Raw genomic sequence first — 14,310 nt, forward strand, 5'->3', positions numbered from 1 at the left:
ACATTTTTCAAGTTATAAAAAAAATCTCGTTTACTCATGAATTTTAACTGGTTAACCAAATCCCCATGCTAAGTCTATGAGATGCAAAACATTAAGAGTCCCTCTAGGCACTATCTCAAGCAGATATTGACAGGTTTGTAGCGGGGAGGGGTATGTGCTAGGGGTTCAACCCCCCCCCCCGAAATTTTCAAAACCCCTCCCGAAATTTTTTTCTGGCTACGGCCCTGAAAGCGGGCACTGCTTATTATTTGAGAACACAGAAATGCTGGACCACTCTAACAACCACCGTGTCAGACCACACAGAGAAGCCACTGAAATCCACAAGCATGTGGATAATTTCAACAGAAAGAAGGAAACCATGAACATGAACACAATCTGGCTACCACTATTAAAAAAAACCCTCTAAAATCAGGACAGTAATGAAAGAACAACATTAAAAACATAGGAATTCCAGACAGGAAACAATCAGGGCCAGCTAACACCGCCCAAGAAACGGTTCCCCCAGGCAGGAAGCAGCCAGGCCTTGAAGCTACATGGCTTTTCAATGCTAACCAAGGTGATTAATTTCAACATTCACACTGGCTTGCGTTTGACGCTTCCTGGAAGTTTCATCATGAAGGGAAAGCGACTTGTAAATAAAACAAAGCAAGCCGATGCAAATAAGGAGAAGGCGAAGAGGGTTTGCGAGCGATATAACAACCGATCTGAGCGAGAACGAGAAACGGAGCCAGGTGTTGACACAGCCATTAATGGTCTGACAACCGGGAAGTCCGACGGCGAAAGTAGCCCCGCCGCCTTGAATGCGCATGCTCGGCGGGCAATTCCCTATCGTTGCTCCTGCGCATGCGCGGAAGGAAAGGCTCAGCCGGACAATTTCCCCCAGAGCGGAGAGAGAGCGAAGTAGAGCAGTGGTTGCGGAGTGGCGTTGGTTCCGAGTTGAGATCCGTGTCTTCCTCGCCCGTCGGCTGGAGCCAGCGAGGGGAGTATGCGGGGCAGGGAGTGAGACGAGGGCTGGGCGAACCAACCCGTTCCTCTTCGGGGAGGCGTCCATGGCAGTGGTGAGTATGGGGGCGTCGTCGTCATCTTCGTCGCTGAGGCAGGAGGAGGAGGAGAATTTGGGCCTACTCTCATGGGGGAGGGAGGGAGAGAGAAAGCGAGAGTTTGAAGCAGGCATGAGCAAGCTTGGGTTGTCCTGGTGTTTTGGACTTCAACTCTCACCATTCCTCACAGCCTCGGTCTCCTTCTTTCCCTCCCTCAGCTGCTTAAGCGGGGAAAAGGAAGGGGCCCGAGGCTGTGAGGAATGGTGGAAGTTGAAATCCAAAACACCAGGACGACCCAAGTTTGCCCATGCCTGATTTGAGGGAAGGAGAGACGTGTCAGGTGATTTCCATTTAAAAAAAAAAATCATTATATTGACTTTTTCTGCCAAGGGAGAGGAGAGATGACTAGAAACCGAAAAAGAAAACACACTAAAGAGCATAATTTAGAAAATATAGACATGATTTCTGACCTTCAGGTTCATGGGCTGTGTATGTATGCCATGTAATCCTACCTCTGTAAACTATAATGTACACTTCCTCTTCTTGTTTTTGTTGTTATCACATTTATTTATATGTTGCATATATAGACTAAGCAGCATATAAATAAAGACTATTTATTTATTTACCATATTTATATCCCACTTTTCTCACCCTGGAGGGGACTCAAGACGGCCTGACAACGGTCAGCAATTTGATTCCATATGAACAATAAACAATTACAATAAAAACCAAACAATTAAATCACGGATTATTAAATATTTATTTATGTGTTGCTTTTTCAGAGACTAAGCAGCATATAAATAAGAGGCTATTTATTTACCGTATTTATATCCCACTTTTCTCACTCTGGAGGGGACTCAAGGCGGCTTTACAACAGGCAGCAATTTGATGCCATATAAACAATAAACAATTACAATACAAACTAAGCAATTAAAACATCAGTTATTAAATATTTATTTATATGTTGCTTTTTCAGAGAATAACGGGGACTAGGCAGCATATAAATAAGAGACTCTTCATTTACTATATTTATATCCTGCCTTTCTCACTCCAGAGGAGACTCAAGGCAGCCTTACAACAGGCAGCAATTTGACGCCTTATAAATAATAATAATAATTATAATTATAATAAACAATTACAATTAAAACCAAACAATTAAAACAACAATTAAAATCACACCAAACTTCTTTCTTCATTTCACCTCCCCCCTGCCCTCAGCAAAGCCCAAACTTTGTAAATATTGTAGAAAAGTATTCCATGGAATGTTTCCACATTCATCTTGTCTAATGACAAAATAATTTTATTACAAGACATTCTACAGTACAATAAGGATCTCTCAGGGGTATAAACCACATCAGGACTCAAGAGTGGTAAAAAAAAGTTACCTGCCACTGATGTCCACCTTCCACTCAAGGAGTACATAAGGCATCTTTGTATTTTGCATTATCAGACATGAGAAAAGACAACACCAAAGTGTAGTAGGCTTCATGTTCTTCTTCTGAAATCCCCATAAACAGCTGGTTGGCCAGGGAGAATATAGCAAATCAAAATTCATAATATCCCACCCAAACATTAGAAGGAACTTCCTAATAGTAAGAGCTGTGTGTTCAACAGTAGAACTCACTGCCTGAGAGTGTAGTGGAGTCTCCTTCACTAGAGGCTTTTAAACTGAGGCTGGATGGCTATCCGTCCAGGGTGCTTTGAATGTGCGTTGCTGCCTGGCGGAAGGAGGTTGAAATGGATAGACTGTGTGGTATATTTCAACTCCATGATTCAAAATTCATCAACTCATTTTCTGTTTTTTCCTCAAAAAACCTAGCAGTCTTCTAAAAATGTAACAATCATTTTCTAACCAAAGCGGATCATTTCTCCTTTTCTGCTGGTTCACTCACTTTTAACAACCATCACCACTCTTTAGTAGGTAATAGCCACTGTGGTGCAATGGGTTAAACTAGTGGTTCCCAAACTTATTTGGCCTACCGCCCCCTTTCCAGAAAAAATATTACTCAGTGCCCCCTGGAAAAGGGGGCGTGGCTTAGAGGGGTGGGCGTGCTTCCTGCTCAAGAGAGCGGGGCTGAGCTTCTCTCCAGTCCAAGATGCAGGGCTGGGAAAGGGGGGGAGGTGGGCGAGGCCACAAATGGGAGGCCGGGACTGGGGTGGGCAGAGTTACGAGCTCTGAGGCAGGACTGAGCTTCTATCCCTATCCTGCGGCGCCTGCCAAGACACAGGGCACGGCCTCTTCCCAAGTGCCTGACAGGGCTGGACCTCTATACCCCCGTGTTCTAATAAACGCCTCAGGGGAGGTATACAGAGGCTCTTGGGAAGAGGCCCTGCCCCTGCCCCTAGCCCTGCCCTTTAGTCCTAAAAGACCTCTCAGGAGAGGTACAGAGGCTCAGCCCTGTCTCGGGCTCTTGGAAGGAGGCCCCGCCCCCTTCCCTAGCTCCGCCCTCTGTGTCCCAACAAGTGCCTCAGGAGAGGTATAGATTCTCAGCCTTGTCTCGGGCTCTTGGGAAGAAGCCATGCCCACTCCTCTAGCTCCGCCCCCTGTGTCCTAACAGGCGCTTCAGGTGCTCAGCCCTGTCTCCGGCACTTGGGAAGAGGCTCTGCCCCTCCTGGCCCTGCCCCGTGTCCTAATAGGTGCCATCACCACCCCCCTGGATCGCTCCAGCGCCCACCGGGGGGGGGGGCGGTAGCGCCCACTTTGGGAATCACTTGGGGTTTTTTGTTTTGTTTTTTTCATATCAGGAGCAACCTGAGTCGCTTCTGTTGTGAGAGAATTGGCCGTCTGCAAGGACGTTGCCCAGGGGACGCCCGGATGTTTTGATGTTTTTACCATCCTTGTGGGAGGCTTCTCTCGTGTCCCGACATGGAGCTGGAATTGATAGAGGGAGCTCATCCGCGCTCTCCCCGGGTGGGATTCGAACCTGGCAGCCTTCAGGTCAGCAACCCAACCTTCAAGTCACTGGGTAAAACCCTTGTACTAACTGAACTACTGACCTGAAGGTTGCTGGCTTGAATCTGTGAGGTGGGGTGAGCTCCTGTCTATCAGCTCTAGCTTGTAGGGATATGAGAGAAGCCTAACACATCCGGGCATCCCCTGGGCAACGTCTCTGTAGACAGCCAATTCTCACACTAGAAGCGACTTCCAGTATGTTCTCAAGTTACTTCTGACACAATAAAAAAGCAGTAGGTAATTTTGGATTCTTCTATAAAATATATGAAGATCATAAATATATGAAGATTATATCTTTTCCATTGTTCTTTTCCAATTGTTCAGCCATAAAACCCAGAAGAAACAGTTTTGTTTTTACTTGTACACTAATTCTTGAAATTCTCTGCAACAAAGTATGTATTCAAATCCAGAACTTTTTGGGATTTTCCCAAGAATGCCATATAAGATAGAAAGCCCCTTCTTCTTGTTCACATTTCCAACATACATTTGAAACTCTTTTCTACATTCTGGGCAGCTTTTCTGGTGTCCTATACCATCATGATCTCTATAGACATATTGCTGAAGATGAGAAAATTGAGGGGTAGATAAGAAACCCACATCCTTCCCTTGTATGCATACCCACCCCATTGGTCCTTATGCCTGTGCAAACTGTTGTGGCACTTTGAATATCAGCAGCCCAAACAAAAGTGGGTATGGCTGACATCCTGTTTATTATCACACCAAGGAATGGCCTATTCCCCCCCCCCCCCCAAAAGGTTCTGTTTTTAAAAGTCCACCCTCTTCTCATTATTTTCTTTTTCTTTCAAGTGAATGTGTATTTGTCAGATTCTTGGGAAAATCAATGAAGGAATTGAGAAAATGCCCGAATCACACGTTGCTTATGACAGCTGTTTAAACATTCGCTTATCCAACATTCTGGATTATCCAACGCATTTTTGTAGTCAATGTTTTCAATATATCGTGATTTTTGGGTGCTAAATTCATAAATACAGTAATTACTACGTAGCATTACTGCATATCAAACTACTTTTTCTGTCAAATTTGTTGTATAACATGATGTTTTGGTGCTTAATTTGTAAAATCATAACCTAATTTGATGTTTAATAGGCTTCTCCTTCATCTCTCCTTATTATCCAACATATTTGCTTATCCAACATTCTGCTGGCCCGTTTATGTTGGATAAGTGAGACTCTTCTGTAGTTGATACTTTTATCTCCTTTTCACTCTTTGTGGGTATTTAATAAAGAACGAGAGTATGTCTAATAGTTAGGATCATTGACTGAATCCAGTTGTAACATCAGGAAATTCCGTGGTGTGTTTACAGTTATATTTGAGAGGAGGAAGCTGTCTTTCTAAGATAAATGGTGAAGTGGAGAATGGAAGAGGAACTGATACATGCACAGTTAGCAAAGTTGCGCCATGTAGGAAGCATGGTGCTATGCAAAACAATGTTTTCTCTTCTGTGCTGTTGTGAGCTAGATGATGTTTCTTCCCATTTGCCATTTAAGATGCATCAGAACAGTGTTATGTGGTGAGTCCTGAAACGCATATATGACTTTCTGAATAGACATGTTTGATTAAGACTCAATAGTCTTCTAAACAGTTATGTTGGTTTGCCAGATCTCAGAATTCCTGGTTTTAAAAGAGAACCGCATCAGTGTTTCTTCAGATCGTATAAATTTGTTGCTGGTTTATCAGTGTTTAATGGCTAATTTCTTTGGCTTGAATCCTATCAGTTTTCTCAAGTAGAGTAGACCAATGAATTGATGGAATTTTCTTGCCTTTTCACTTACTGTTCAATAATCAATTTAATGAATGTGCACTAGTTGGAACAGTCAGAAACTCTTAAACCTTTGTATTTAAAATATTTATACTTCCCCTCAAATATTTAAAGATAGGATAGATTAAAAATCTGATTAAATACCAGGAGTAGCTGCCCCAAATATTCAAGGTGATAAGAGGAGGAAATAAATTCAAGGAGGAAATAAATTCAAGTGCATTCATCTTTTGTTGCTGGGGTTTAGTAATTAAATGGATCACAGTTTTATTCATGACTAGGTCTGGTTGAACTCTGTGGACTCTGTTCCTATGTATATTTACTTAGAAATAGAATTGGCTATAAAAGTACTTCTTGTATTGATACGACATAACAGTCATAACACATATCTTACTCTAGCTCAGTGATTCCCAAAGTGGGCGCTACCACCCCCTGGTGAGCGCTGCAGCAATCCAGGGTAGCGGTGATGGCCACAGGTACATATAACTTTCTGTTTAATTGCTATTAAATTAAAAAAAAATTCCGGGGCACTGAGTAATATTTTTTCTGGAAAGGGGGTGCTAGGCCAAATAACTTTGGGAACCACTGCTCTAGCTATTAAAATGTGTGTCTATAATTTTTGTTTATTAAAATATTTGTAATCTCATCATATATCAAAAGATGTGAGGGCATTATACAGTGATATCAATTGAAATAATTAACATGTGAAAACATTAAACATAATATACAGTCTAAAACATATTAACTACCGTGTTTTCCCGAAAATAAGACAGTGTCTTATATTAATTTTTGCTTCCAAAGATGCACTAGGTCTTATCTTCAGGGGATGTCTTATTTTTCCATGAAGAAGAATTCACATTTATTGTTGAACAAAAAAATGAACATTTATTATATACTGTATGGTCATCACAAACCAGCATAACCAGACAAACTGAATCCTATCAAGAATTTTGTGTTATTACAATTATTTCCATGTACAACACTCTATGGTATATCCTGCATGCTCTGGTGTTCTGTTTGGTGGGCATGCTTCCAAACAAAAACTTTGCTAGGTCTTACTTTCAGGGGAGGCTTTATATTTAGCAATTCAGCAAAACCTCTACTAGGTCTTATTTTCCGGGGATGTCCTATTTTAGGGGAAACAGGGTAGGAACAACATTAAAATACAGTGTAGGTGGACCAATTGGATAAAATCATCTGATCCCCAAAGGCTTTAGTAAAAAACTTTTAATTTGGCACTGAAATGAAACTAATATCTACACAGATTGGACCTTTAAGAGAATACATCCTACAGTGGGGTGCTACAGCAGAAGAAAGCCTATGTCTTCACACAGTATATTGCTCCCACTAGTAGGTTGTTAAAGAAGACTCATGTGATAGAATTCCTTCCTTTGTCATGTATATATAAAAAATTCTATTACATATTTAGGTATGATATGCACGTACTTTGATCACTGTTGTATGGTTGATATAAGATGATGTAGTTGCTGTGTTTTGCAGTAGGTGCGGATTCCAGGTCCCTAAGATTAATTGCACATGTGCCTAAATTGGGAAACTTCCAGTCACTAAATTTTCCGTATTCAGGAAAGGCTGTAGCTAGTGGATTATTGAGCCATGCTATCCTCCTGTGCCTCCACTAACAGAGATAGATGTGGGAGTATTCCCAAGCTGCACACATGTATCCTTGGGGTGAGTTCAACCCATCCAAGGCAAATGGATGACCCAAGAACCACCTGTGCACAGTCTTTGTTCTATTGGAATTCAGATGTTTGCATAGTTCAGCTGTCTGTAGTAACAAGAAGTAGAGCTGGAAGGCACGGCACCCAGGCCTGCTAATGACCTCCCTTAGTAGTTTCACATAGACATAGAGCTGCGTGAGAGACAAGATGACACTTGGTGTCACCCAACAGCTTAATGGATTTCAAGGAGTCTAGAATTGGCCTCATAGATACGAGTGGAATCACTTAATACACATTTACCTACTCTCTTCTGATGGAGTCATTAAGGGATAACATGATAGATGGCATTAAAAGCTGCTGTGAGACTACAAATATCAACAAAAGTACCACTATCCTGTCTTTCATCTAGATTAGTTCTTGGCCAGGGTAACCAAGACTGTTTTGATACCATGTTATATTATGAGACCAGACAGAAATGGGTCCACCTAATGTATTTCTTCCAAGATTGACTGCCCAGTCAGTAGTGGGTTTCAGAGTCAATATACAGATAACCATTCTACCCTCATATAGACACACATGTTATTGGTTTTTGTTCCCTTTGAAAAGTGCACAGAAAATAGCATCTCTAGCTGAAGCTGAGTTGGCATTTCAAGTTGGAAGATATAGCAGAACTTTGGTATTGAGTTTGTCCAAAGTATGTACAACATTTCATAAGGAATCCCAGTTATTAAAGGAGAAAGTTGAACTTCATTCTGAATAAACATTTTGTAAGATATACACAGAAGCAATACAGTTCGGGGGATGACATGTAGAATAGATGGTTGACGTGTGTATATCTCCAGGCGTGTAGCTGGATGCTCCTCTTGTGCTCTGACCTCCAGTAAATGGTTATGTTGGTGAGATGCAGAAGCTAAAAAGTGACAGCCCCCTCCCCCCCATGGGTGGTCATTGTGTGAGAGGAGAGACTCCAGCCTTCCACAATGACAAAAAAAATAATGACCTACTTTGGGATAAGTTGGACTTACACCACTAAGTTACTAATATGATGATGCTAGCAATCTACTCTGAGGATTTGTAAAACCAATTAACTTGTTAAAGTATGAATTAACATTACTATTAATCAGAAAACTGAATTAATTCAGACATATAATCACAGAAAACTAAACAGTTCATTATTTAATCAGTTAGTTAGTTTCCAGGCTCTTTATATTAACTTTGTGTCATGTGGAAAAATATGATTTCTTTCCGTTACTTCTGATATAGAAAAGAAAACCTTTAATTTGGTATCTTTTGGATTGATTACATACTGTATATACTTGAGTATAAGTTGACTTTTTCAGCCCTTTTTAGGGCTAAAAAAACCCCCTCAGTTTAAATTTAAGTGAGGGTCCTAGCCGGCTGATATTTGGGTTGGCTTATACTTGAGTACATGGGTAATCAGAATTGGACAGTCTTATCTTAAAATACAGTTTTATGTAAATATTCAAAAACATTTAACCTATTGATGCCTCAATTAATGTAATTTTATTGGTATCTATTTTTATTTTTGAAATTTACCAGTAGCTGCTGCATTTCTCATCCTCATCTTATACTCAAGTCCATAAGCTTTCCCAGTTTTTAGTGGTAAAATTAGGTGCTTCACCTTATATTTGGGTCGGCTTATACTCGAGTATATATGGTACTTATTAGGTACTGAGAGAACAGTGTGTGTGTGTGTGTGTGTGTGTGTGTGTGTGTATATATATATATATGGAATTTTGCGTTCTCTTGACTGCCATTCATAAATAATTATATCTTTTTAATGGAGTGGATGTGAGCGGAGAGGAACTTTGATTCATATTCTCCAAAAACAAGACACTTATAGGAACAGGTAGCATTAGATCCCAACATATAATCTTGCCAGACTATTATCAGTATCTTTTTTATAAATAATCATGAAAAATTGCAACATAAATATCTTGTATCTACCCTATTATCAGAAGCAAGAATGTTCATAGCTAGATTGAAATATACTGAGGAAGACAGAACTGTGAGATCTGACATTAAATGAAAAATGACTTTTCAGAAGGAATATCAGGTAAACATGATTGCTATGATACCCATTCATTGTTTTTTTAAAACAATGCATCTCATATCAGAAGACTACAGAAATGATAACAATGATAAAGAATTTATTTTATGCAATGCCCTTAATCCCCTAAGACCACCAGGTCCCACCTGATCTTGAATGCTCAGAAGGGGTTAGCAGTTTTGCAAGGTCTTTAACCTTCTCTGCCAAACTTCACCCCCACTATAAATTCCAGGATTCTATAGCATTGAGCCATAGCAGTTAAAGTGGTTTCACACTGTATCAATTCTACAGTTTTGATGCACCCAGAGTGTCCATTTCTTCAGCTCTTAGTTCCCAGAACAACTAACCGTTAATGGTGAGTGTACTCTCTACTAGGGCAAATAAGCCTTATAGTATTTCCAATACCATCAGCCAGGGAAATTGTTATTAATGTTTTTGTGGGAATTTCCTCATCTGGCCAAGGTGATATATGGTTTTGTTACATCTGTAAATGGTTGCATACATTAAGTTCATAGTGAGTATTTTGAGACTTCAGCTACATCACAGACAGCTACAGTCAGGTACTGACTATGGCTAGTTATAGGGAGCACACAACTCCGTTTTTACAGTTGTTCCCATAGCCATCAGTGTGGTTCTGGGCACAGTTCAAAGTGCTGAACATGATGTAATAACACTGAGTAGTGTGTTCTTGCCAAATGGTTTCTTCTCCTGGGTATTGTAATTTCAGACTTCAGTTCATTGTGAAGCATTTTTTTAAATTCAACATCCATTGAACTTCACCAGATGTGGTCTCCTCCCCCCCCCCCCCCCCCCGTTTGCATGCACTGATACATTCCAGACTAGACTAATGAAATGTGTTCTATGTGGGGTTGTCCTTGAAGATAACTCAATAGTTGTGGCTAATGGAAATCACTTGGTGAGATTGCCCAAACAGTCATATGGAAACCACCTAACGGCAGTATGGCCAGTATGCTTCCTGTTGATTTTAACTTGCTGGTGATTATGTTTGAAGGTACTATTCTGGAATGAGGCCATAAGGAGGACCCCTCTTCCATCTCCTAGGGTTTTGAAAATTGAGGTGTGCATTGGATTTGATTGTGCATTAGGCTCGAGTAAATACAGGCATATTGGTTTCCTCTGAAGCTGCGATTCACTGTTTCCTGGTTTGTTCAGTTATATCTGGTTAATTAATTTGGTTCAACATAGTTAATTAGAGGCTTCCAATTTAAATGCTCATGCAGAGGAAAAGTGAAGAGACAAACATGAGAGTTATTTATTTATTCACTGCATTTATCACCCCTGAAGACTAGGAGATGCATTCAGTCAAGTAGCCCTGCTTGTCTGGTTTTGATGGATTAATTTCAATGGATGCAGCTCGCGGATGTGGATAAGATGCTTAGAGGGAAAGGGCAATCACATGCATCCTAGACCGCTTCCCATCCTGGCTGGTAAAGGAAGCCAGAGGAGGTTTTGCAGAGTGGGTGAAGGTGGTGGTTAATACCTCCTTACAGAAAGGCAATATTCCAGCCAGCTTAAAATAAGCTGTAATAAAACCGCCATTAAAAAGCCATCACTGGATACCACTCAATTTGTCAACTTTTAGCCAATTTTCAATCTCCCCTTTTTGGGCAAAGTCTTGGAACGTGTGGTGGCCTCCAGGCATTCTTGGTAGACATTGATTATCTGGATCTGGCACAGCCTGGCTTTAGGCTGGGACATGGAACTGAAATCTATGATCTATGCCAGGAACTAAACAAGGGGAGCGTGGCCCTGTTGGTTCTGCTAGACCTCTCACCGGCCTTCGATACCATAGACCGTGGTATCCTTCTGGGACACCTAATGGGAATGGGTCTTGGAGGTACTGTTTTGCAGTGGCTCCTGTCCTTCCTGACGGGTAGCTCCCAGAAGGTGTTGTTGGGGGACACCTGCTTGGCCCCACAGCCTTTCTCCTGTGGGGTCCCACACGGCTCAATACTGTCTTCCTTGTTGTTTAACATCTACATGAAGCTGTTGGGAGAGATCATTCGGAGTTTTGGAGTTTGATGTCATCTGTACGCAGATGATATTCAATTCTATCACTACTTTTCTCCTGCTACTAAGGAGGCTGTTCAGGTCCTGAACCAGTACTTGGCAGCTGTGACGGTCTGGATGAGGGCGAACAAATTGAAATGGAATCCAGATAAGACAGAGGTCTTTTTAGTCAGCTGTAAGGCTGAACAAGGTATATGGTTACAGCCTGTGTTGGATGGGGTTACACTCCCCTGAAGACACAAGTTCACAGCGTGGGAGTTCTCCTGGATTCATTGCCGAGCCTGGAACCCCAGGTTTCAGCAGTGGCCAGAGGAGCTTTTGCACAACTAAAACTTGTGCACCAGTTGCGCCCATACCTTGGGAAGTCAGACTAGGCCATGGTGGTCCATGCTCTTGTTACATCCCATATAGATTACTGCAATGTGCTGTACGTGGAGTTGCCTTGAAGACTGTTTGGAAATGTTTGGTCCAACAGGCAGCAGCCAGATTGCTCAACAGAGTGACATACAGGGAGCACACATCTCCTCTGTTGTGCCAGCGCCACTGGCTGCCAGTCTGCTACCAAGCCCAATTCAAAGTGCTGGCTTTAGCCTATAAAGCCCTAAATGGTTCTGGTCCAGCTTACCTGTCCAAATGTATCTTTCTCTATAAACCATCTCAGAGTTTAAGATTGTCTGGTGAGGCCCTGCTCTCGGTCCCACCTGCTTCACAAGTGCGGATGGCGGAGACGAGAGACAGGGCCTTCTCAGTGGTGGTTCCTCAACTGTGGAACTCCTTCCCTAGCAATATTAGATCAGCCCCCTATCTTGTAGCCTTCAGAAGGAAAGTAAAAACCTGGCCCTGGGATCAGGCTTTTAGCGCAGTGTAATAATAGATTTAGAATATATACAATGACTACGGAACGGCCTTGGACTATGATTCTGGATGGCATGATTTAATATTGAATGGAATGTTTTTAAATGTTTAACTTATATTAATTTTTAATTTAATTTATTTTAAGCTAATGTTTGTATGTACTGAATAATTTTAAGACACTGAATTATTGCCATTGTAAGCCGCCTTGAGTTCCCTTCGGGATAGAGAAAGGCAGGATATAAATAGGATAAATAAATAATATGTATACTAGAAGAAAAAGAATCAGACAGATGGGGTGGACTATTGTGCAGTTCTGATTAATTAAGAAAAAATGCATTTAAGAATCACTTTATATGAGAGTGGTCAGTTTGTACCCCTTTAAATGTTGGACTTAAAACTGTCATCTTGCCCCAATATTTCTGATGACTGATAGGAGATGAAGTCCACCAGTGCCTGAGAATGGGGGTTTAAAATTGTTCGACTCAATTCTCCTTCTATACAAGGTATTGAAAGTACTCTATTCACAAAAATTTAAACCAACACTCAGGCAAAGATTTTTGTATAGGTTAACCATGTTTAGGATATATTTCTGTAGACTGAAGTCTACAATGACATTTCTGTCTAATCTTATGTCCAATGGCATATTAAATGAAGGTGATACTATGCCTAGTGTTCCACACTAAACAAGCCAATCTGATGTCACTTTGTCAATGAGTAGGTGTGATTAGTAATAAAGATATGTTAGCAAAATGAAAGGATGATTTTAGAATAAGGTTGAAGTAGGAACACATTTCAGATTAAAAAAAGATGCATTTCTTGGCAGTGCCACATCATTCATACCAGAAATCAATCTTACAGTGAGTGGAGATCAGGCCATAAATACATTTTTCTGATTTAGGCGAAGTAGCGGTAATCTTCTGTGTCATTTGATACATAAATAATTTTGGAGTTGAGTCAGGAATGAATTAGCCAGGTTTTTAGATAATACCAATATATTGATGGGATACTGCCAATGAATGCCCGGTGCTGTAGACTGTATTTCAGAGGAAGAAACTGGCGATATCACTTCTTAGTATTCCTTTGCTTAAAAATCCTATGAAATTAATAGGATGATAGACATACCCTAAAAGTTATTTAAAATGCAAAAAACTAAAGCAAAGTGAAAAGTCTCAAAAGATAATTTGACGAGACCAAGCATTATGCCAATGGACCTGTATGTTTCTGAACTGCGCTTGGATCTCTTTTAATGTTAGACTGGCTATTTCTAGTTCAGTTGCCCAGGAATATGTAATATATTTAGTTTTACATCATCCATTCCTCATTCAGATTTTTAAAGAGCTGCCAGATGGATTTGTCTACGCCCAGTTTTTATTTGTTTTCAATTTGTCACTCATGTCAAGAATTTGTCTCCTGTTTATTCCTCAAATTATCTTTCTGAAAAGATCAGTTTAAGAACAGGTATTTGGCCAGATACTGGGAATAGCTGGGAAAGGAACTTACAACTTTTTCTGTGATGAGCATTTAACAAGGGAACCAGTGCCTTTTCTCTTTCTTTACTATTCTAAAACCCATAAAAGTACTGTGATTTTAGTGGCTATCATTGTAGACTTCATATTGTAATAAAATATTATCCATTTAGCATTAAGCATTATGGATAAGACTGTAAATTTTTCATGATGGCCATAGATTTCTGTAAACCATCCAATGCCCCTAAATTGCTTCAGTACATTAATATTTTAAGGCTAGTATTAAATACCAGACAACATGCAGTAATCTTTTTAGATATTTATGCTAAACATTTATTTACTGGAAAGAAAATACTATTATAAGTATTTGTGGATGTTGAGAATTGAAGTGTAACATCTGGAGAAAGCTTATTCATATGTTCATGACAAATCTTGATT

At 40.5% G+C, this 14,310-nt stretch overlaps 1 protein-coding gene across 4 annotated transcripts in view; it reads left to right on the plus strand.

The window, feature by feature from the left end:
- Positions 1 to 843: 843 nt before the first annotated feature.
- jak1 (Janus kinase 1) overlaps positions 844 to 14,310 on the plus strand; it is a 67,023-nt gene continuing 53,556 nt past the window's right edge. For all 4 annotated transcript variants that reach the window (XM_008109312.3, XM_008109314.3, XM_008109315.3 and 1 more), the window contains exon 1: positions 844 to 1,058. The gene's annotated coding sequence lies outside the window, so the exon portion shown is untranslated. The remainder of the gene's footprint in view (positions 1,059 to 14,310) is intronic.

The sequence above is a fragment of the Anolis carolinensis genome, chromosome 4, assembly GCF_035594765.1.
Source record: "Anolis carolinensis isolate JA03-04 chromosome 4, rAnoCar3.1.pri, whole genome shotgun sequence".
Taxonomy (NCBI): Eukaryota; Metazoa; Chordata; class Lepidosauria; order Squamata; family Dactyloidae; genus Anolis; species Anolis carolinensis.